Source organism: Nothoprocta perdicaria, unplaced genomic scaffold (genome assembly GCF_003342845.1).
Source record: "Nothoprocta perdicaria isolate Ctin4 unplaced genomic scaffold, notPer1 scaffold_42, whole genome shotgun sequence".
Lineage (NCBI taxonomy): Eukaryota > Metazoa > Chordata > Aves > Tinamiformes > Tinamidae > Nothoprocta > Nothoprocta perdicaria.
The window spans coordinates 3,882,849-3,905,453 of NW_020455666.1; the positions used below are offsets into that span (position 1 = coordinate 3,882,849).

The window sequence follows — 22,605 nt, forward strand, 5'->3', positions numbered from 1 at the left end:
CGGGAGGCCTCGGGCCCCGTGCAAACCGGCGCGAAACTGGGTGTTTCAGTTCCGAATTTGTTCACCCATGAACTCTTCTTTTCCTCTTTTGACAGAAAGTGCAGCAAGAGCAGTTATTTTGAAGTAATAAATCACCCTCGCCCTGCAACCACCTTAGCACGAGTAGTTGTGCCAATAAAACTTTTAACCACTTTTGAATGTGTTTTAATACAGTCAAAAAATGTCAGAGGTACCTGCACATCTAGGCCTGCCACCCCCAGGGAAGTTGTATCCTCACCCGGCATGTTAACGTAAACAAAAGCATAACCAGAGCAGGGAAAATATCTTGTGGAGCAGCAATGATTAGTTTTATTACTTCAGTTTCACCTGGGTGATGTTACTTTTTAAAATGTCAAGATTTGGACTGTTCCTGGAAGTTGCAAACAGTTTGAAACACTGACAGAGYGGCTTAGTAGTTCCCTGCTATGCAGACGTCAAGAAAATCTCAAACTGCACGTGCTGTATATTCACGTTAATGTTTTATTAATCAGGATGAAAATGGATTGTTAATGAGATTTCAGTCAGGCTAGATCAGCACATAAAGTAAATATTCCCACTTGGGAAGGGCCGTTTCTTGTGAAGTAGGTTCCTTCTCAAGCAGTGGAGCACCAACTTGAGGCTACTTGGTGGGTATTAGTATCCAAGAATAAAACATAACAGCAGTCCAATACTGGAAGTACAAGGAAAGAGGATAAAGGAGGAAGGGCTTTGTAATTCTGTATATCCAAAAATGCACAAAACTTGGGTCAAAGGAACAGAATTCCATATCGGTAGTGTGTAAAAAGCACAAGGTCAGAAATTCCTGTGCACAATCAACACTTTGAACCAAAAAAACACATCAAAGCGTGATCATGAACAGCCTAGAGATAATGTAATGTACCCTTGTGATCTGCTATTTAGAATCATAAGTTAGAAAAATACTAACTCGTCCTTTCCCTCTTCACAATGCACACTAAAGGTGTGTGCCTCTCTCATTTCTTTATCCTGTCTGTCACGCACCACGTATTCMGGACAGGCCATTCTCAGATTCGTCTTAAGAAGTGAACAATAGTTGATTCAATAAGAAATCAATACATGAATCATTAATAATCTCACATGGGTATTTTTACCCATGACAAATCACATATAAATAAAGTACCTCCCTGTTTAGTTTGTTTTTTTGTTGTAAGGAGGAAAATGAGTCAAAAGGACTTCAAAATGGAAACTAGGCTGTTAAAAGTCTTGGAATGGAGTTGGGGAGGCAGAGTGTAACTGAATGCCTCAGTGCTCACCTGTCCGTAAGCAAACACTACCCTCCCTTTTACAAAGAAAAGGAAAAAGGGAGGTAAAACAGAAAGTGAAAYGCTTTCTGTTTCAAGAATTTCTTTACCCAAACTGCTATTTTTCAGTGACTGAAAATTGGCCAGACAGAAAAGAGACATAATTTATGGCAAGCAAAATTACAGTGGTAAGCAGGTAGGCTAATAAAGATTTAAAGAGCCATTAAACACAGGCTTGAAGACAGCATATTTTTAAGAAAGCAACAGTAAAAAACCTGCAAAGGTTTTCTAATCAATGGATTAGCTGAATATAAAAGGAGGGAGCAATAGAGGAAGAGACACAACAGAGATTTCTTCTTCAGCACTGGGGCACAAAATATCTCATGCCGTTACCAGATGTTGGGTTCTGTAAGGGAAGGGTTAATAAAGATTAATGTTAAAGTCAGTGACTCATTACATCCAACCTGAATAGAAGAGAATTAGGAGTGGCTCCTTAGAAGTAAGGAACTGAACAGTCATTAGGAAGAACTCTTAATGAATAACCATGTCAGGGCAAGAACATAGAGATGAATGTTACCGTTTTAGTCTCGATTCCTTTGTTAACGAAACATAGTCCCACTAAGAGATGAAAATGGACTTCTGCTGCAGTGTAGGCTATAAATCTTGATAAGGACATTTTCCTGGGGATGATGGGTGCATACATTACCCCCAGGAACCACTCGCTTTACCTGKTTTCCCCTAATAATTCTCCCCGTTTCTCACTCTGGTGTCTCACTGTGGAGCCCTTTAGCTGTTGCTCCTGGTTGCCGCAGAGCTTTTCTAGTTCTTGCAGCTGCAGGGAGAACTCCCAGCCCTCCTCCTGCTGCCGGGGCCTGTGAACGAGCCCTGAGTTTGTCCTGTGGGCAAGACTCGTTTCCATATTGTTACCTCAGTGCTCAAAATTAAATATTTCCATTACTATTGCTGTACTAAATTTAAATGCAGATATTTGCAAATGAACATCCCATTATTGTTGACATTCTGCTTCTACTTACAWCTATTAGGTGCTCTGTTTCTTCTTCGTGTAATCAGAAGCATTTGACTGTGGTAGTGGTAAAAGCGCGTGGCAATAAAAACGGCCATTGTTTCTCTCATGGTATGTTTCTTTCATCTCACAAATCACCTATCACAAATTTTGTTAATTACAGACTCTCTGTGTGATTTATACAAAAAAACACTAGATTTCAATTGGACTTTTTCTTCAGGCTGACATTTTAATTTTCAGTATGCACATTATTTCAAGTGATTTTTCTTTCATTTTTTTTTTAAGTTATAAACATCGTTAGCATAWACTCCAGGTAAAACAGTTCCAGAAATAGTAAAAAAGTGAGAGGAAGCAATTATATTGTTTTTAAATTTTTCTTTGAAATTTTTCTTTGGACAAAACCTGTCTCTCTAGCCTTGCTCTAACTTTGTATTGTAGCACTTACTATCAGACTAGACATATCTTTTTTTTTGTTTTGTTTTATTTTGGGTTGGTGCAATTAAATCGTATCTAATGTTATACAACAATATTTACAATTAAAGGATTTTGCTTGGATTGTCTTGCTTTAGTGTATAGTAACTTTTTTTGCAAGTATCTATAACAACATGATGGAATATTTTCCTCTTAGAGCATAAAAATGTGCATGCGGGAGTCATCTAATTTAAATGCTTATCACTCTCTCCATCACCATTAGCTCTTCGATGAGTTTCAGTCTATTTTTGGAGCTTCTTCCTTTTTCAGCTTTCTGCAAGACATAAGATTGGAGAAACCCATAGCTGATTTGCCATCTTAAATAGATTTATTGCTGCTAACAGTTCAATATTTTCATAGTATACAAGAAGGAATTTTATTCTTCCATCAATAATTGTATAATACCAATTCTCACGTGTCTTTCATAGAACWTTCTCTTTGCAAAGCACCTTGCTGAAGTTTTTTGTTTCTGCTGACCCACTCTTACATGCCAAGGATTCCTGCTCTCTGACATTTCCACTTCATTAAAAATTCAACTTCAATATTAATTTAAAACTGAGAAACTGGTTGCAGTGATGTCTGCTGAATATGACTTGCATCTTTTTGCTGCTGTCAAATCATTTGTGTTTAGCTACATAGCCACTCTGTTTTACTGTAACACTGTAACACAGACTTTTAGGGGATTGTTGCTAGATATTAGAATATTTTGATGTGTGTTCTCATTGACCGGGAGGAACCTTCATGACTGATCATTCTGCAGACTCTTCGTTTGATTTTCAGGAGTCTTCTTACATTGGTCATGCAGATTTTGTGCCTGTTTTTCAAATTGCCCATCTCTTGGTATAAACCACTTGTTTAACTCTGAGAACTATTAGCAAAGACTGTTGAAAAGACATGGGGAACTGCAGTCTACTGATTTTTTTCCCCATTTTTTTCCTAATAATGACCTAAAAGCCCTTTAGTATTTCATTAAGATTGACAGTATGTCCTGCATCTTCTTTGCCCTTCTCAGATGCTGGTGCTATCCCTGACACTCAGAATACACATTCACTGTGTGTGTTTAGCAGATTTAAAAAGTATATTTTATCTGAATGATRATCTGCACAGCAATTTTTGTTTCTTCTATAGAAGAACAGTTAATACAGAAGGAGAAAAAACAACAAAAAAAGACATCACAGGGAACTTTGTTACTCTTTTAGGCAGACACTAACAGGCTACTTCTTGGCACACTTTTTCACTTTTATTTTCTTGAGCCTGGTTACCTGTTAATACCCTTTTCATGTCTATTCTTTCCCTTTCCCTCTTCCAAAGGCATCTACTGCCTTCCAGATATTTTCTTTAGGCCATTCAAATGCTCATAAAACATGTTAGGCCAACACTCGAGCCCTTTGTAGATGTGTCTGGAAACAGCTGTTTGCTCCATCATTGGTGGAGGAAGAGCAAAGAGCTCCTCTGACAGCTTGTTGTAAAGCCAGTGTCAAAATGAAGGCACATGAACAACAAAATGAAGTGTGAGCTGTAATCTAGRGAAAAGATGATTAAGTCATTCTTTAGTAGGACAAACTTTCTSTGCAGCAGAACAAGAAAACTCAGGACACTTGATCATGCTTGGCAGGATACCTGTTGGGAGTCAGCTCCTGTACAAGCATCATGCAGATGACCGTGATGCTCCAGCAAACTTTCGGGGCAAGGAAATGACTCGGAGCGACTCCTGCGAGTCCATGGGAAAAGCAGCCTCACGGAGGAGGGGGCAAGTGTGGCTGTCTGGAAGAATTCCTCCTTTCAGAGAACAAGCAGTGCTTTCACGCTGCACCCTTAGCCATGGCACACGTGTATGCGCACAGTATACACGGATCACATCGGGCCCATTTGCCTTCCTTAAAAACAAAAGCATAAAAAAAMCCACTTCTAAATTTTATATTTTTTTTTCAAGAGTAAAAGCACAAATAATAAAGATCTTATGAAGCAAGCACAGGAGCTTGTGGGGAGCAACAGCACTGGTTCTTAGAAAACCTGGAACAGTAGCGTGCTGTTCTGTTGGTATTAATGAATATTTGTGTGAGACGTACAAAAAGCCAGTATTTAAAATATATTCTGCAATGGAGAATATTCTGCACCAGAGAAAAAATGGTCTTCCAAACAGATACTGATATATTACTATTTTCAGATATTACTAACAAGTATGACACATTTGTAAGTGGTTTAATTGGAAATGCGCGTAGAAGATAAAAATATGTGTCATGAACATTTCAGAAGAGCAACTATTTACACTTCTAACATGTAAAAAACATGTCTTTTTTTGTTGGCATTTATGTGATTCATACAAGTATTTCAAGAATGCAAATAACACATTTTGCTACCAAAATGTGGAATATGGATTCCAGTTCTAGGAACTCCATCCAAGCCAGACCTTCCCTTTGAGTCTGCATCAGTAACTAAATCCTCCTCCTTACCTAAACACATGCCAACGTGGTCTACCAGCATATCATCCAATTTGCCAAGAGATGAAGATAGTGCAGTTACATGTCTTACCAAGCACTCCAGAATTCCAGCACCAGGAATCTTGTCACAACAGCTGCTTCTGCACAGCTTCTTCAAGTAAAAATAAAAAAAAWAAWAWAAAATAAAATAAAAAAACCTGTTTGGAATTATGATGTATAAAGTGATAGGACAACGTCTGCTTGAATCTGCACCCAGACTGAAACGAGCTCTGAGAGAATCCAGGTTACATGAAGTTTTCAGTGCAGGGCGCTGGGTACAAGGGGTACTTTGTGTGGTGGCTTTCTGGTCACATAACAGTTATCCATTCCCAGCGTGTGGGGACAGCAGCCGCTCCTTGGACGAGGTGCTCTTTGAGCTGGGACAGGTCAAGAAGAAGAAAAGCAGGCTCAATCCTCCTGTTGTCTGGATGCGACCCACAAGCCACCAATTAGACTTACGGAACTGCAGTATTCAGTTCAAACAGCTGCTAATAGTATTTTAATGATAGTTTAAGTGATCCTGCTGATCATTTCAGAAACATCCAGGTCACTAATTACTTTTAAGTCTGTGCRGTGCTTTAAGTGTGCAAAGCACTGTGAAAATGTTATGTAACATTATTAATACCCTTAATGGCCTTCAGTGACTTCCCAGGTATCAAAAATAATTGTCTCTTGTGCATAGGCCAAACTTCTGCCCTATCTGTAATTCTCTGTAATCCAACTGCCCGGGTACAATGGATGTTTCTATAGCATCCTGGAAATAAAGAGTAGTGATTAAAATTAATTACCTCCATTAGTTAAAACTATACAAACGTTAATAAAATACAATAGTAACCTATATTTACTAAAGTTCTTCGGATGCACCAGCTCCAGTGTGTTTTTTCTTAACTATTAGCTTGATCCAACTGGATCTGTGAGAAAAACTGGATGGGAAGGTTTGCCAGCAGTACAAGCGCTAACCATCCGCGTGCCTGTGGCAGCGGGCACTGCTTCTTTGCTACGTGTTGAGCCCGGGCCGTGCAGGAAAGCTTGCCGTGCTCCTGCCTCCGCTCCGTGCTGGGCCTGGGCGGCCCTGGGCCGCCGGTCACGGGGATTTCGGTTTCCGAGGCCGGCAAGTCGCYACCTGCCAGAAACATTAAATTCCTGTCAGAATGTTTGCTTGTATTTTGTACAAGATGCCCATAGTCTGCCGAGGAATCCATTCTCCAGGAAAAATATTTAGAGTGCAGGTCACAGTTTTCCCCATCAGAAATTCAGCCAAAGCACACCCAATCTGCTAACCACGGACAACACAGTGGTGGTCAAGATGTTTACACACAAAACACTYTATCAGTGAGAGTAAAGTACACATCTTGCCTGTGTAATAGATACCTAGTAATGAAATGGAAAAGCTGGCTAAGCCCTTTTTAAAATACACACTTTTAGCTTTTCGTTTGAGCTCAGGAATATAGGTTAACTGTAGTGCAGTGAATTTTAAATGCAAAATCTAAGCAATTAGACTTACTGATGTAGGATGAAGAAGGAGCCTTGTTTYCTCATTGAAAAATAAAATGAATAAAATAAATACTAATGTTGAAAATTTACTGTGAAGTTTTATGCAAAATCAATCTCTTTACTGTCCTAGAGCACATTGGTTTTGACTAATCTACCCTCAGTTTTATGTGAGATGGAAGACATAGCAATAGGAGCAGGAGGCAGCGCTGCTAGTTAGGAGCTCTGCTACCAGGAACACTGAAATGAGAGGGTGATAATATATGTGCACTTTACACTTGAAGCCAGTGATTTTGTGCCTGTACTTGCACCTGTTTATAGGAACAAGCCCCTGAAACAGCTTTAAAGGCAACATTTGGTTATGCAAAGGTGGCCGGTCCCCCAAATTTGCCATTTGCACAGGGCTGAATTTTGCAGGTGACTGTAAAGATTCCATTTTTGCAGCCATTTGACCTGAGGGTTTTGCTTTACTATATGATATGAAATGTCCATAAATGATCAGTCTCTCTCACTTSGATAATATTTTAAACGTGTTATATGTGCACCTCTTCTTTTCCTGGAAGGCTTTGCAAGCACSGTATCTCTGGAGATGAAAGTCTTGACAGATTTTTTACATTTTGTTGCTAAGCGGTGCTTTTTTTYCCCCCTTTTACAACTTTGATGTGTGAGAGAATAGGAGGGCAGAGAATTCCTAGCTTGTCTCTCRCACGAAGAGCTGCTCTAACTGTCCATATATAACACGGGCTCTAACTGCCCGCTTGCTTTTAACAAAAAAACTCACAATTTGCGTGGGAGAGCACAACTAAAGCAGGTGTCGGAGGCACGCTGGCCTCGTAAGAGGCAATATTTAAACTCACATATTCCCAGATTTCTTGATTAGAGATTTTCCAGTTGCTTTTCATGCCTTTCACAAAGCTCTGGCGTATTTGTGCSTTAGTTGCTTTGCCTGACAGCGCTGATATCAACTCGCACAGGTTAGGTCCTCATCTTTGCTTACTCCTCTAAAGACACATGGCTCCGTGGTTATTTACCGCGTGATTTCCCCACATCTAGCGGGGAACAGTCGGAACAGAGAGGACAGGGCCGGCGTCGCGAAGCGCCGGGACCGTCGCCGCGCGGGCTCGGCCGTGGGTGTCGCGCGGCTGCCAGGGATGGCGGCAGGAGCCGTTGCCAGGCAACGTGGCCTCCTTGAGGGATCGGGGGACGGCCCGGGCACCTCCGCGTCGGGATTAAAGTTATCACAGGTGCCCCAAAGAAATAAATAACCCAACACGGGGGTTTGCACAGGCGTCCGAGCTCACCTCGGTGCACGGCTATTTACAGGAAGGGAGAAGATGACGTGGGAGAGGCGACGCGTGCTGAAACGCTCCATGGAAGGGAGGCGCATGCTGTGTTTTTAAAGCAGTTAGGCCTATTTTGCGTTGAGGCGGAGCTGTCAATGTTAATCGTAATTAATTTCGGATCGTGGTTTTCAGCCAAAGATTTCCAGTGCATTTCTCGTGGGGCCTCACCCTGGCGTCCAGCYGTATGGCTTTGGTGTCCGCCGCCTGGCCGACCGCACCAGGGTCACGGACAGAGCCGTAAATAAAAATCTCGGCTTTTCAGAATGGTGACCTTGGGGGAAAATACATAAATGAATGAAGTATCTTTGTGGTGAAGCGGTGGGGGAGCATGGAGCACGCTTAAAATTTTCTTAATTCTTTAATGCTGCTCTCATGCCCCACTCACCTGTAGCTGAATCCTGACATTATCTCTGTATAAGCAGGAGACTCCCTATATGCCAAGGTCAAATATTTCTCCCAGAGTTTTCCCAGTTTATCGGAACAACGCACCTAAGAACTCAATCTGTAGGTAACAGGATAATTTTTTGTTATCCATATCTAAGAAAAAGCTTCAGAGTAAAAAGCTGGCTCCAGTGAAGTCAATGAGAATTTTACTGATGACTTCAGGGGCACCTGGACTTTACCCAGCGTAACAGATTATATGTGATCCTTTAGAGCAATTTAATTAAAGAGAAACATATAAAGCACTTGGCAGTAAGCGGTCCACGTTTGTGAGCATATCCTGTCTAGAGTGAAGCCTGAATTAGATACAGATAATGCAGGCTCGCTTATAAGCACCACAATAAAACTCACTTTGCAGAAGTTTGTGTAGGCTTTCTGTGCTTTCCTTTAGCAAGTATTCGCTGTGTGTTTTCTACAGGATCATTTTTTATCATCCAAACAAAATCAGAGGCATTATTTGAAGTATTTCAAGCTGAGGCAAACTCTGTTGATTTGGCTTTATCACAGCTCTCAGTTACACCAAGGTCAACAATTCTTTACTGTAATTTAATACTGAATAAGTATTTCTGCTGACTGCTGAGATTGGGTGGGAGGAGGAGTCCAGCAACAGGAGAACTTTTTACTTCTGCTTGTATTTACATAACCAGTTCATACATTTAGTGGTTTTTATTTTTAGGCAAGAGAAATATAAAATATCCACAAGGCTAAGGCTACCACGTCTGGAGACATGATAGTTATAAAAAAGTGCATGGAGTTATAAAAAAGAGGTGTGATTCCTCTGAAGGAGAGTGAGGCATGTTGGCTTCCCAAGCAATACRCAGGCACTACAAGGTCATGGTTTTGAAGCATGGGTGTTGGACTACACTAACTTAAAAATATGTACAATTAACATAGCTTTCTGGTTATGGCATTCGGATTACCAGATCAGGATGATACATGAAAAAACCATGTAGATAAGGCATCATTTGYCCAAACATGCAATGAGAAACTGACTTTAGTAAAGGAATGTCTCAAGCTGGAGAATGAAAATGCAGATACGTGATATGTTCTGATTTCAGAGCAAAGATTAGGTTATCACCATGAAGCTGACCTTAATTCCACAGCTGACAGAGGGAGGCTCGCAGAAGCATCGTGTCCCTTGTATTGGAAACTTTCAGTTTAGCAAAAAATCATTGAGAATATGGTAGAGAACTGGACCCAACCATCAATACTAGAGAGAAAAGAGTTTTCTTTGGCATGAATTAGAACCGTATACTGTGAAAGCCTGCCTTTTGGAAGGGTTTATAAACTAGTCTAAAATATAGCACACTATTTCTATCTATTGTAAACTCACCCTAAATGAAACAGAATTACTCAGAGTTCTTTGCAAAGAATATAGTGAAGTTTGAAGCTCAAAATAAAACTAGAGTTCTTTCTTACTACATGTACTTTCACTGGCTGACATTTCTCTTTAAGAAAAAGAAGCATATACAATATTCACATAAATCGGTTGTCACAGAGAAGTTTTTTTATATTTGAGGATCAGTTTCTGTGATGTTTGCCAGTTAGGGCCAGGAGAACTGCAGCAGCTGTAGTACTGCTTGCTCTACTACCATAACATGCCTGGCTTTATCGCTGGGGAGCTGGCATGTAAATGGCATGAGGAATTTCACAGAAATGCTTTGATGTTGCATAGATGCTGAATTTGAAAGGAATAAGAAGGTTTACTTTTAGAAGGAAAGTAATAATAGGCATTATAAAGCTATGCAAAATAGTGGGTGGTATAAAGAGAGATCAAGAAATTCTCGTTGTTTTTCTTGCAATGTAAGAACATTAGCCTCTCACAAAGGGAGATATATTCTGCTCAAAAACTGAAGTCCATTCCCTGTTAGATTTCACAAAGTGACATTGCTGCCAAGTATGTCACCTGATCAACCATGGCTGAATCAGAGACTGTTGGACAGTCTACCCCAAACCACTATCCCTCACTGTCGTGTCTCATTGGAGTTATCAAGAGTAACATCCATAAGGTGTCACAACACTGGAAATCTGAGAATCAAAATGAAGAGTTTTTTGAAGGAGAGAAAAAAAAGAAAGCTTCACAGAGATCTTTATCCTGAGAAAGTGTGCAGGAATGATACCTCATTCTTTGGAGAAAGTAATATTTACAAGGAGAGTTTGCATGTATCAATGATTGCAGTAGGATGTTTCTGAGGAAGCCCCTTGTTAATATTTTGGCAGCATGAGAGTGTTTTTTTGCAATTGCAAATGTCACTCCATCTGCCACAGAACCATTGGTTCCAACATTCTGTCCTTTCTCCTGTTAAAGGGGCATCACAGAAACATGTTTGCTATTGGAATAGCAGGAGAGTAAAGCAACATGAATGCGTAGCCTTGTAGCATGTCCTGCTGTTTAAGAACTCACCATGAGGAAACTGGGCAACTGGGATGCTCTTCCTTCTTATCTCCTGATGAGTGAACTTTTAATTGAGTTGTGTTTAACATCATTTAGGTGAGATCCTGATAATGCCATTGGCTGGACTCTGAGTCACACCAGAAATGTTGGTTGGAAAGGACCCCTGGATCTAGTCCCAACTGTCCACTCAAAGCTGGACTGTCACCAACACTAGATGAGGTCAGCTATGATTTTACCTAGCCAAATCCTGAACGTCCCTGAGGTTACTCCACTCTGGGTAGCCTCTATCCAGTACYACAGTATTTTATACTGAAACAGTTCTTCCTAGTGACCTTCCCAAGCCACAATTTGTGACCATTTCCCCTTGATAAGCCATCTGTCATTGCCAAAATAAGGTTTTGCTCCATTTTCTTTGTAACTGACCTTCAAGTAGTTGCAGTCTGCTATTAGATCACCCTTTAGCCTCCTCTTCCCCAGACTGAGCAGGCTCCAGCTCTCTCAGTCTCTCCTGATAAAACGCGTGTCTGTGTTCCTTGACATCTTGGCAGCCCCTCTACTACCTTCCTTCCTCATTTCTCAATACCATCCTGAGCTGCAGGCCCCCAGACTCAACACAGTATTCCAAATTACCTGCACTAAGAGCAGGATTATAAATCCCCTCAGTTTGCTGGACGTGCTTCTCCTAATAAAGGCTAATATGAGGTTTGTCTTGTTTGCAGTGAGCACACCATTAGTTTGCGTTTAGCCTCACATGCATTGTAAGTTCCATGTTCTTTCCAATATYTTCTTTTCAGGCTTACTCAGCCTGTCCTGGAACATGAGGCTATTCTACTGAAGATGTGGAAATCTGCAGTTCTCGTTAAACTTCATGTTTAACATATTTAAACATTTGTGCTGGCCAAATTTAAGTTTCTGGAGATATCTCCAAACCAAACCAAGCTTAGGATTGACCCTGGGCTACGCTTCTTCTTACCGTCCACAAAACAGATGTTGAGATATTGATTACTATCTTTGAACCTGAAGCCCACGTGAGCTTTTTGACTGTGTCAGTAGAATTAAAGGTAGATCTATTTTCCTGTTTTGTATGTTAATAGGTAATCTATTCCTGAGACAGTCCTGGCAGATGTTAGCAGGCTGCATAATGTGCAATAGCAACAAAGGTAAAACTTTGTTTACATGCTGTACCGGTCTGTAAATATACATCCAAAAATCACAATAGACAAGAAGCGGTTCTTAAAATGTAGGCTCTCTATATATTTCAATACCACTTAGTTGCGTACTGTCTAGCCTTTTTTTTTTATTTTTTTTTTTTATTAAGAAAAAATTAGCATTTTTCTGTCTTTCCCTGTTGGAATACAACAGACATCTTGCCATTCCTGGAAGGCGGGGAGGAAGACTCCTCCATTCCAGAACAGCCAAGGGCATTCTGAGACATGCTGGAAATCTACATTCCCATCCCTCCCTCAGATCAGGGCCTGATCTCCCAAACCTCAGTTGCATGTCCCAACCACTGCATTACTGGCTTACCTGAGGTATTTAAATGGGACTTTCTCTCCTTGCTCCTCAAATTTTTCACCRAAAGATTAGCATCAGGACAGATCCATCTCCACAAAGCACTTGCTTTTGGCAAAATGTCTCATTTCCGTAAATACATCTTGTCGATGATATTTTGGTGGTGAAATCTGAATTGTAACAAGGAAAATATGTACTTRAATCCTTAAACCCTAAAGAGCCCATCCAACAGAAAATACAAAACTCTATTCTAAAATGACTATTTCAATAATGACTTGTAATCTGTGCAGTTTCATCTACTTGATAATACTGAGCTTAGTGTTAGATCTAAAAAAAGAATGAAATGAGAAAATCCTTCCTTTGATATGCTTTAAATTATGCAGTTAGTAAATTAGTGGATCTTATTCTGAGTGTTATTAGCTATTAGCATGTTACACTTCTTGATGTTGCTCATGAAGCACGCATATGAAAATGAGGAAAAGATTTCCCCTTTGAAGTTGCTGCCACTTCAGTTGTTGACATTTCTTTTAATTGGCAGTTGTCCTCCTGAATGCAATATTCTGCYTTCTGTTTTTATGAGAGAGTCTGAGTTTTAATTTATTCTTTCATTGATTGGATTTTTTTTTGAATGGGTAACTCTCCAAATAATTAATTTTTCAATGGAGTCATGTTCTTCTAAAATAGTAACTAATGACAATCTCATTGTCATTATGTGAATGTGAAACATCACCACCCCTCAGACTGAAAATCTACATAAAAATGATGAAAATTGACAAAAAAAAAAAAAACAAGGTCATCAAGTAGTGGCTGCGAAACCTGATATGAACAGCTGACCAATCCATTGCAGAATCATAACCTAAAGGTAATCTTCACCTTGTGGAAGACCAATGCTTATAGTATTGCATTTTTTTGAATACTATTAAAATGTCTCTTAATATTTTTAAGGTATTATGTAAGATAGTACAGTGTGACTTTTGGAAGAGATAAAATGTACTATGTATATATCAATCRATATATTTCTGACATAATAAAATATAAGCTATTTCAAGAATCTATTTACAAGTAGAGCCCTGCCTTCACTGAAATCAATAGGCGTTTCGCTAGTGACATCAGTGGAAGGAGGTTTTACTTTCATTTTTAGCCTGTGTGAGATTAACTGTTGGGTCAGAAAAAGAATATTCAATACAGCATTTGCTCAGGTGCATTACTAAACTAAATTTGCAAAGCCATTTATTAATAGGAGCGATTTCCTAAACATATCCAGATGTCCTTATTGGTAGAGGTCTTACATTACTTTGTATTTTGATGTTTTTTTATATACCTATACAAAATAGGTGCTGAAGCTACGGGCCTTTTGACATAAGAGATGATCTGTTTCCCTTCCCCATTCCAAYGGAAAATCAACAAAAGCAATCATCTAACTGTATGAATTTCATTATTATACAACCTAGGAGCTTTGCAAGCAGCTAAATGCTGCAAATGCTGGCATAACTTATCTTTGAAGTTGTTAGTAACAATGCATAATTAACTAGTAAGCTGTAGGAACATGCAACTGCTATGTATTTACATGGTATTTGCTGTGTGGTTGTGGTGTAATTATAGGGGTTATTCCTGTTTGGTAGAACGAGAGTACATGGTGTACAGCGTACTTCATTTTGTGTTATTTCTATCACTCGATCCAGTGAAGCAGCGCACAGTGCAATGGAGTTTAGCACAGTATTTCATTCAGTTGTAGGTGGAAGTGAGCCACAGGTATGAGACTGCACGTGAATCTGCACTCAGTGCTGTGATTTAAACCATCACTGTGGTTTCTAGCTATTCGAGGTGGCAACGTTGCTTTTTGAGCTCTAGCTATTTTTATTTTGGACTGCTGCCCTTTCAGTGATATAAATGAAGTTGAACATGCAGATTAAAAATAAAAAGACAGGTTGGTGCTTTTATAATACAGTATTTTTCCTCTCTTGTATAAGAAAATAATTAGAAAATAAATCCCTTTTATACTCATGGTATATTCACTTAGTTCTGTTATTATTTGTCTGTGTACTTTGAGGTCTTAAATTTATAATAACTACAAGTAAAAAAAATCACGCAAACAGTGAATTCTGAAAAACTGKGTGTTATCATATCAAACTAAGATTCATTAATATCAGAGTACTAAGTGTGGATTTATGCAGCTTAGTCACCATGTAAAAAAAATCTATTGGTGATAAGTATAAGGAAATACTCCACATATTTAAATTAGTAATGTTTTATATTATCAAACAAAAACTATAAATAAAACTAAATTACAAGATTCTATTTGAGATCCACTTCTATGAAAAAGTGGAATATTATATGCATCCTTGGTACAAGTGTTTCTGTGTCATTTTTCTAAAATGGCATCACAACCTTTAAACTTACTTCATGTCGCACTGTTCCTTCTGATGAGAAAATACAGAGCTTTTTAGAGAGGGGATGAAATTTTGCTCTGGATGTTTGAGTATTGTAATAAAGAAATTGAATTATTTGCTATTGCTGGAGATRTAAATTTTAACTTTAGCATACAGAAAAACAATCTGAGAACTGCCTGATTTACGCAGTGTGGAAGACAAAGTAGGTATTTCTAAGTACAAGTTATTACCATTCAGCTTCACAATAATTTTCTTGTCTGGAGGGACTTGATTTATGAGTAAAGCGTTAAACTCTTGCTCAGAAGGGCAGCGATGTGACATGACAAGGCATGAATTGGGTTGGATTAATTTTCGCTGCATACTGGTACGTGAGGAAAAAAAAAACGAGATGCAAATTAGCATGCTATAATTACCGTGTTGCATGTGGCGTTGCACGGGTGCCGGCCGYGTCCCTGCTGGCGCCGTCGCGGCTCCTGTCAGCCCTCCACGCGACGCTGCTGGAGCTGCTGATGGTTTGGATGTGGACGTGGCTCCGTGCTGGAGGTGCTGCGAGCTCTGTCGCCCCRCTGTCCCCGCCACGGGAATGTCTCCTGGCAGGTGAGGACGTGCAGCACCCAGCTGCAACCGCGTGGGATCTGTGAGGGCTGGGGAGCACCCGCCAGCTCTCACTGGACTGCTCACCACTGGCCTCTCAGGGTGGAGAGCCTTTTCCGTCTGCTTTTTCAATTGTGTGCACATCATATCTGGAAAGAGAAATATAACTTTTTAACTAAAACTGATATGCAGACTTCYGAGCTTTTGGCTCTACCTCCTTGGAGTGCACTGCTCCATATTTTCCCAAAGATTGGGTGCTCGGGCATGCCTAAATTTGTTGTTTGAAATTTGGGTTCAGAGAATATAGGTGTTTAGCATCAATAGCTTATTCATGTAACAGATTAAATTGTCTATGAAACCCAGAAGTTACTTACGAACACCAACACTTAACATTTTGGTGCATCTCAGATAATGCAGTTCAGGAATATTAGCAAAAAGCATCAAGTCCTTTCTGGGGAAACAAGGGACAAATCTTGTGTTTAAATCTTGTGTTTTAAAAATACTTTTTAAGTAAACATTCAAGGCAAACTAAAAGTTCTGGATTTGATGTTCTCTCTCTAGCGTCTGATTGYACTTGGTATTTTAGTGGACTTTTAACTATATTTTAATATAGCATATTCATTAAAAGAGGCATTTTCCTCAGTCTTTTAGATGGCAGATCATTTAGAGTGKAAAGCCATCCATTGACTTGGGAAACTGAGTTTAAGTTCTTAAGTTCCTACTTAAGAAGTAAGTAAGAAGTAAGTAATAGTTAAGCGCAAGTTCTTAAGCTTGTATTTTGATACAGTCTTATTTTTTTATTAAGACTCAGCAACAACCAAGAGAATCTGGGAATTATTTATGGGATTTTTTTTAATGATGAAATTGTGCATAATTTCATTCATAATTTGGAACAACACCACTTCATGTGCCTTCAAAGCCTCCTCTCCCACAAAGGGCTGTTTTATGAGCCAGAAAGTGTAATGAATTGGGATGAGACAAAAGTTCTGGTTAGGAGCAAATTCAAGTTGTGAAGTGTGTAAATAATGTTCTCTTTAGGGTTGGAAAAACTAGTTAGTATGAAAATTACGCATGCATGTAAACTCTGAATGTTTTAGTAAATATATATTCCTAAGTCTTAAATAATTTTCAATAATATGTGCTATCTCTGAGTTTTTTAGGAAGGAATTTTAAAAGTGGGATTGCTCTCTGAAATAATACTCTAACAAAATCAGATATTTTGATATTCTATTCATACAACTAAGAAGCAAATAGCATGTGATGCAAATTCATATAGAACTAACGGAACTGGAACAAATGTCTCACAACAAATTGTTCACAAATGATTTACAGAGAGAATTACTTGCAGAATAATTACAGTAAATGTTTTCAAAAAATCAAGAAAATCAATCTGCTCATGCACAAATAATGAAAAGAGGAGGAAAAAATCTCAAATATGAAACTGCAAATTATTCACTCAGCTCAGTTGGCAACAACCACATTTTATGTTAGTAGAAACTTGTAGAGTAGGAGGCATCTGTATGAAGAATGATTGAGTCAGTATCTTGTATTGAAATTCTGGAAGGAATTCAACGTCTAATTTAAGAGCCATTTTCTTTCTTTTGCCCAGTAAAAAAAAAAATTATAGACCAATGATTGTGAGCTGTTGGGGACAGATAGATTCCTTTTTTTGTGTGTCCATATAGTCTTATTAAAAAAGATTTATGATKTTCATCATAAATAACAGTAACTTCTTATGGAAGACCTCTCTTGTTAGAGAAAAAAAAAAAAGAAAGAAAGAAAAAAAAAAGCCCAAGGAACTGAATTGCCATCATAATCCTGTTTGCACCTTCCCTTTAGTCTTAAAGCCTTAAGTCTTAAACTTGCTATTCTTTCCAGCCCTTGAGCTGCGGAGCCATATTCAAACTGCTTCTTTAGCAGCCCATCTTTCAGGGCTAAAGAGAGAAAGCTTGTAGYAATAAAAGAAAGAAAAGTTCATAGTAATAAAATTAACAGTAATTTCTTTCCTCTTGGAAAAACACAAAACACAAGACCATCTTTTGTCCCTCCTTCCCAAACCACCTTATTCTAGTCAAAGACATCACGAGGCCAGCAGAGCTATTTTCCGCTCAGGACAGAGGGAGACCACAGCATGTTCTGTTTATGCCCATGGGTAAGAATTCAGTATCCAGCTCTCTCTTACTCCTTACACTTGTATTCCTGATTCAGTATTTAATTCAGTATGTAATTCCTGAGATGGACAGGCACATGCCATCTTTCAAAAGGATAGCAGCTCCAAGGGATCGATTTGATCCCTCCTGCTTTACTGAACAAAACCCTAAAATACTAATGCTGTAAATAAGTGTTACAGCACAGTGTTCAGGTGAGTGATATCCAACATTACTCAGTATTTTAGTCACAGGGAAAGATTTTACAAGCTACTTGGAGCTAACGAAGGAAGAGTTTTCATTTTAAATGGTGATGTGTTAATTCTCATAAATGCTGATTGCTGTAAATCTATTGTATGCTCCTGGCTTAGGAAACAGGGCCAAGTTAGTTCACTGTTACTTAACACTAACCACTGACTGCAAATGAGTTCATGATTACTATGTTTTTAGAGGGAAAGTGACCAGAACTGAGACACTTCCACATCCACTGAAAGGAACATGGGAGAAAAAGGTACATTTCTCTAAGGAGCCATTATAGGCAACCAAGACAGGAATGCTGCAAGAGATGATGTTTAGGAGCTATTTCATTAGCCCACTGGAATACAGGATTAGGGTATCTGCATCCAACTGAGCTGCGCAGGGAGCACCTTAACTCCAGTCCCTTCTGCTTTTTCTCCTTTTTTTGCAAATTCCAATTACTTCAAGACTGCCTAAAATTCTTTTGTCCAGTAAAACCAGTGCCAGAGGGGCTCAGCTTGACTAGAAAGGGCAACAAAATGCTCAGCTGCCACAGGCCCCAAATCTACGAGCCCTGTTGCTGATGTTTTACTTGATACATGTGATTAGCTCCACTGTGTTTCTGTGACTAAAAATATACTGTGAATGTATGTAGTATGTTACAACACTGACAGAAAGTAAATAAGACCACAGTTGTCATAATCACTATTTTCCAAAGAACTGCTGCTCCCAGCAGACAGGTTATTTTAGGCTCTAAATGGAGATCAGAAAATGAGATCTTTTCTCCCTGCTAGTTCTTCTCCTGGGAATCCTATTGCTTTCCTCTGTGCTTTTCCTTTGGGTGATGGTGGTAGCATTTTGAGTATAGCAGTCTCTTGAAGGGCCAATAACTGGAGCACAGCCTGAAATACAACACTGAATATGGCAAATAGTCTCCACTATCATCAGATATTTTTTACTGATGTAAAATCAGCTGTTAGATGCAGATCTGACCTTGACCTGCTGAGTAGCTGGTATTTATTTCCACTGATTGTAGTACTGCTGAGAAGTGCCCTCTTTCTCTGTATTTAAATAAGAAAATTCTAACCTTGGAAGAACCTTAATCACACTATTTACTTACTGAGGAGAAGGGGCTTTTTGGGGAGCAAAGAGAATATAACTCTGTAAACGGGCATCAGCTCTGGCACCAAGAGCAGAGAATAATTTCAGAAAATATATGAAAAAATAATGGATTTTATAATATAATAAATAGAAAAAATGTTTTGTGTAGCACCCAGACATTACAAACTGTTGCCATAATTATTGTTCTCATAGTATTCTGCTTTGTCATTTACGGTAACAACTCCAGACTTTTGTCCTTAATCCTAGTTAACTTAACTGGATTTTTTTCTTTTGCCTCTGTCGTTCTCTTCTTAACGTCACACTTTTCTATGCCTTCTCCCCATCCCAAGACTCCCTTTTGCTCCTTAAACCACTATTGCTCGTCAGAATTAGAGAATGAGGAGATTTTATAGCTTATTAAAAACATAGCACATACCAAGTTGGAACTGCTTTAAATTCTGTAGCCTTTTCTTCAAAGAAATCTCTTGATTTTCTTTTGCATAGTAAGCAACTTGGAACAGCGATGCTTTCTTTTCTTGCATTTGTTTAGCACCTAACAAAATAGATGACATTATCAGAAAAAGTATTTTATTTTTTGGTTACAAAGATGTTTAAAGCCCTATGCTCAAGGCACTGTTTTTTGATTTTCCTGATCCTGAGTTCTTGTGCTACAAACTTTCCACCTTCACCTTCCTCATTTGTAGCCTTTCAGCTTCCAAATCTTTGATTTTCCATGTGCTATTCAGCAGCAGAAGTCTAGACAGGATAGATCTGACTACTACAACGTATTTGCTGCTTGATTACAACTGCTCAGTCGCATCCCATAGTCTGATTATCTTGTTGAGGAGAAATGAAGCAAACAGACATACCCAGTAGCCTCAACAGGAATGCTCTAACTTCATACTCAAAAGGTTAGTTATCCTGGGAATTTTAAACACACGATACTCAGATAATATACATAGGCCTTTTTCCATAAAAGGGGTCCTATAAGAAAGAAGAGGAGCACAAAAGCCAAAGCCTGTGACTTYGTAGGCAGGTCAAATTGCATTTAAAGTAACATGATCTCCTTACCTCTATCTCTGAAAGATCCATCACGGGACAAAGGAGGAGTGGGAAATAATATCACTGCTCTTGTCAGTTTTGTGATAAATCCTACTGATATAAAAGGTGTTTCGAAGAGATACTCACAAGAAAGAAAATAGGAAGAAGTCCCACTTACTAGAAAAAAAATTGATACAAAAGTCTTTTTCTTACTGATGAAAATTATGTAAGAAAAAGAAAAAATGGAATTCAAGAAAAAAAGCTCTATAAGATACCAAATTTGAGAATGTATAGAAAATAGAGATTTTATGTCAAGTTTCAATTACATTTTAGAATATTTGTGAAAGTTAACATTTTCCTATTAATGTCAAACAAAAAATAGCATCTCTGATGGTAAAGGGTAAATGAACACATTGAGCCGCTGCAAAAATCAAGCAACTGCCTTTTGTAGAATTGCTATGAACAATACTATAAGAATAAAACAATAAAAAAAAWTTAAGATTTTCAAAAAGTTTGTAAGTGAAGAAAGTGCAGTTTGTAACAAGCTTACAGAACACATTCATCTTCAAGTACTGTTTTCTCACCCAATAGAGAGACACTCTCAAACAGTTTTTTTTGTTTTGTTTTTCCCAGCTGTGCAGATTCTGATTTGCAACTGGAAGATGAAATTAAATAGTGCCATATAKTTCCATATATTCCTCCAGCTTTCAAGATTTTCTGCTCATCTACCAGATAGGGATCTTGTTAGTACATATCATTTTTGCTAACCTTAAACAGGCATGAGTAAAGAAATTGGCTCCATGACATAAAGGTGAGCTTTGCGCRTAATTGATGCTCTGCTAGGACCATCTTAAAGGAGTCTGACTTTCTGGAGACCACATGCTCACAAAGTTTAAAAACTGACCCTTGTRCACCCTAAAACTGTGTTATCCACAACCCACCAAAGTTTTGGGTAATTCTTAGGGTGCTGGTTATTACTTTTGTTCTTCTGTGGTATTACACCAATATGATTGTAAGCGGATGGATTTTGAGCACCAGGCAGCTATTAGCCATCAGCATCCTGACATGAAAAAATGTCTGCTATTCTAATAATCCCTGGAACTTTACAAAACGATGCTGAAATAGAGGCAATTATATGCTCATACCTGTGTTTACAGCATTCTTCTGGTATTTTATTTTTATTTAAGCTCCTAAGAAATCTTGACTCTGGCACGTACATCAGAATATGTATCAGAGAGACATCTTTTCTCAGAATAGAAATCAAGAYCAGTTAGCAGAAAAGAACACTACTTAAATAAGGCTCAAGTAGGAATGATAAGTGTGGGCTAACCCATCTGTTGATCTTCTACTGTAGTTGTTCTAGTTGAACAAGAATTACCGTGCTTTTGTTAATTATGCTTACTACACTTTACCCATACAATGGGGACCCATTGTGCAGGGGACAGAACAGGCACAAAGGAATAAGCAATCCTTGTCACGAAGGCCTTCGGCTCTCAATAATGTATATTCATCTCCTGTTATCTCAGCCTGCAGCTAAAGCTTATTTTCCATCACTAACCTACAGAGTAGTAAAAGAGCTCTGAAGAAAGCTTTATCTTTGGTGTAAATAATTGACAACAGTGGCTTGAGTATCTTGAGAGTATCACTAATCTCAGTCTTCCCAGCACCTTGTAAAAAAAAAAAAAAACAAAAAAAAACAAAAAAAAAACACCTATTAGTCTAACTCACAGTCAGTTTTACGAGCAAGATCCTCCACCACATTCACCTCGTACTACTTAGGACCAGGTCTGCAGTTAGTCTATCGTGGCAGCCATTCACTGACGACAGTGGCAAGATACCAGCTTACTACAGCTGAGAATTTGATGCCAGTCTATTTTGTGCCTGAGTGACACCTGTCCCACAGAATTACTTTATAATCAGAGAGYAGAGCGGCTTGATATAATACAAATCATGCTTTAAGTATTTTTGGCTTATGCTGTGCAACACCAACAAGAAAGGAGGGTGACCTGGAGAGCGCAGAATGTCCACCTGACAGGCCACAAAAAGCCTGCGGCTGTGACAGAAGGGAGAGAAACAGTTTAAGCAGCACTGCCGTGGCCAGCAGTGAGCTAAGCCGCTCGGTAAGGCACTTGGGAGAGCTGGGCACTGTATGATGTGTCAGCTTTTTGGTAATGCCACATGGACTAGGAAAAGTACCCTTAAAGAATGAATAATTTGTGATTCTGCCTTGTGAAGATTCTCACCTTGTGAATAATCTGTGAGAATAGAAACGGAGAACATCAGCTAGACCCCTATGATTTTAAAGCTACTTATTCAACAGATCTTACTTGAGCCCTATTTCTGGCTGTGAGTGATCTTCACTGGTTTGGATAATGGTGATTAACATTACAAACCAAGCTCCCAAAAGCGCGGTAATATGTCAGCAGGAACTTCTTATCTCCACAGATGACCAGCAGAAAGCCTGGAATTAATACAGTGTAGTTTCAGAGAAAATAAACAAACAACTCAGCAGTCCCTCTCTTTTCAACCTCCTTTGGCTATATCAGCACAGCAAATACTCTTGTATTCACATTGAAATGGGATTTTCTGTCTTCAAATATTGTATGGCATAATCCTTTCCATAAGTTTATCAGGCTTATC

At 38.9% G+C, this 22,605-nt stretch overlaps 2 long non-coding RNA genes across 2 annotated transcripts; both read right to left on the reverse strand.

The window, feature by feature from the left end:
* Positions 1-2,863: 2,863 nt before the first annotated feature.
* On the reverse strand, positions 2,864-4,635 carry LOC112953090. Its single transcript, XR_003250518.1, has 2 exons — positions 4,414-4,635; positions 2,864-3,067 (listed from the first exon to the last, which is right to left on the reverse strand). It is a non-coding gene; the product is annotated as an uncharacterized LOC112953090 (long non-coding RNA).
* A 10,870-nt stretch (positions 4,636-15,505) lies between these two features.
* On the reverse strand, positions 15,506-19,479 carry LOC112953031. The gene is made up of 2 exons (XR_003250503.1): positions 19,361-19,479; positions 15,506-15,588 (listed from the first exon to the last, which is right to left on the reverse strand). It is a non-coding gene; the product is annotated as an uncharacterized LOC112953031 (long non-coding RNA).
* Positions 19,480-22,605: the final 3,126 nt, after the last annotated feature.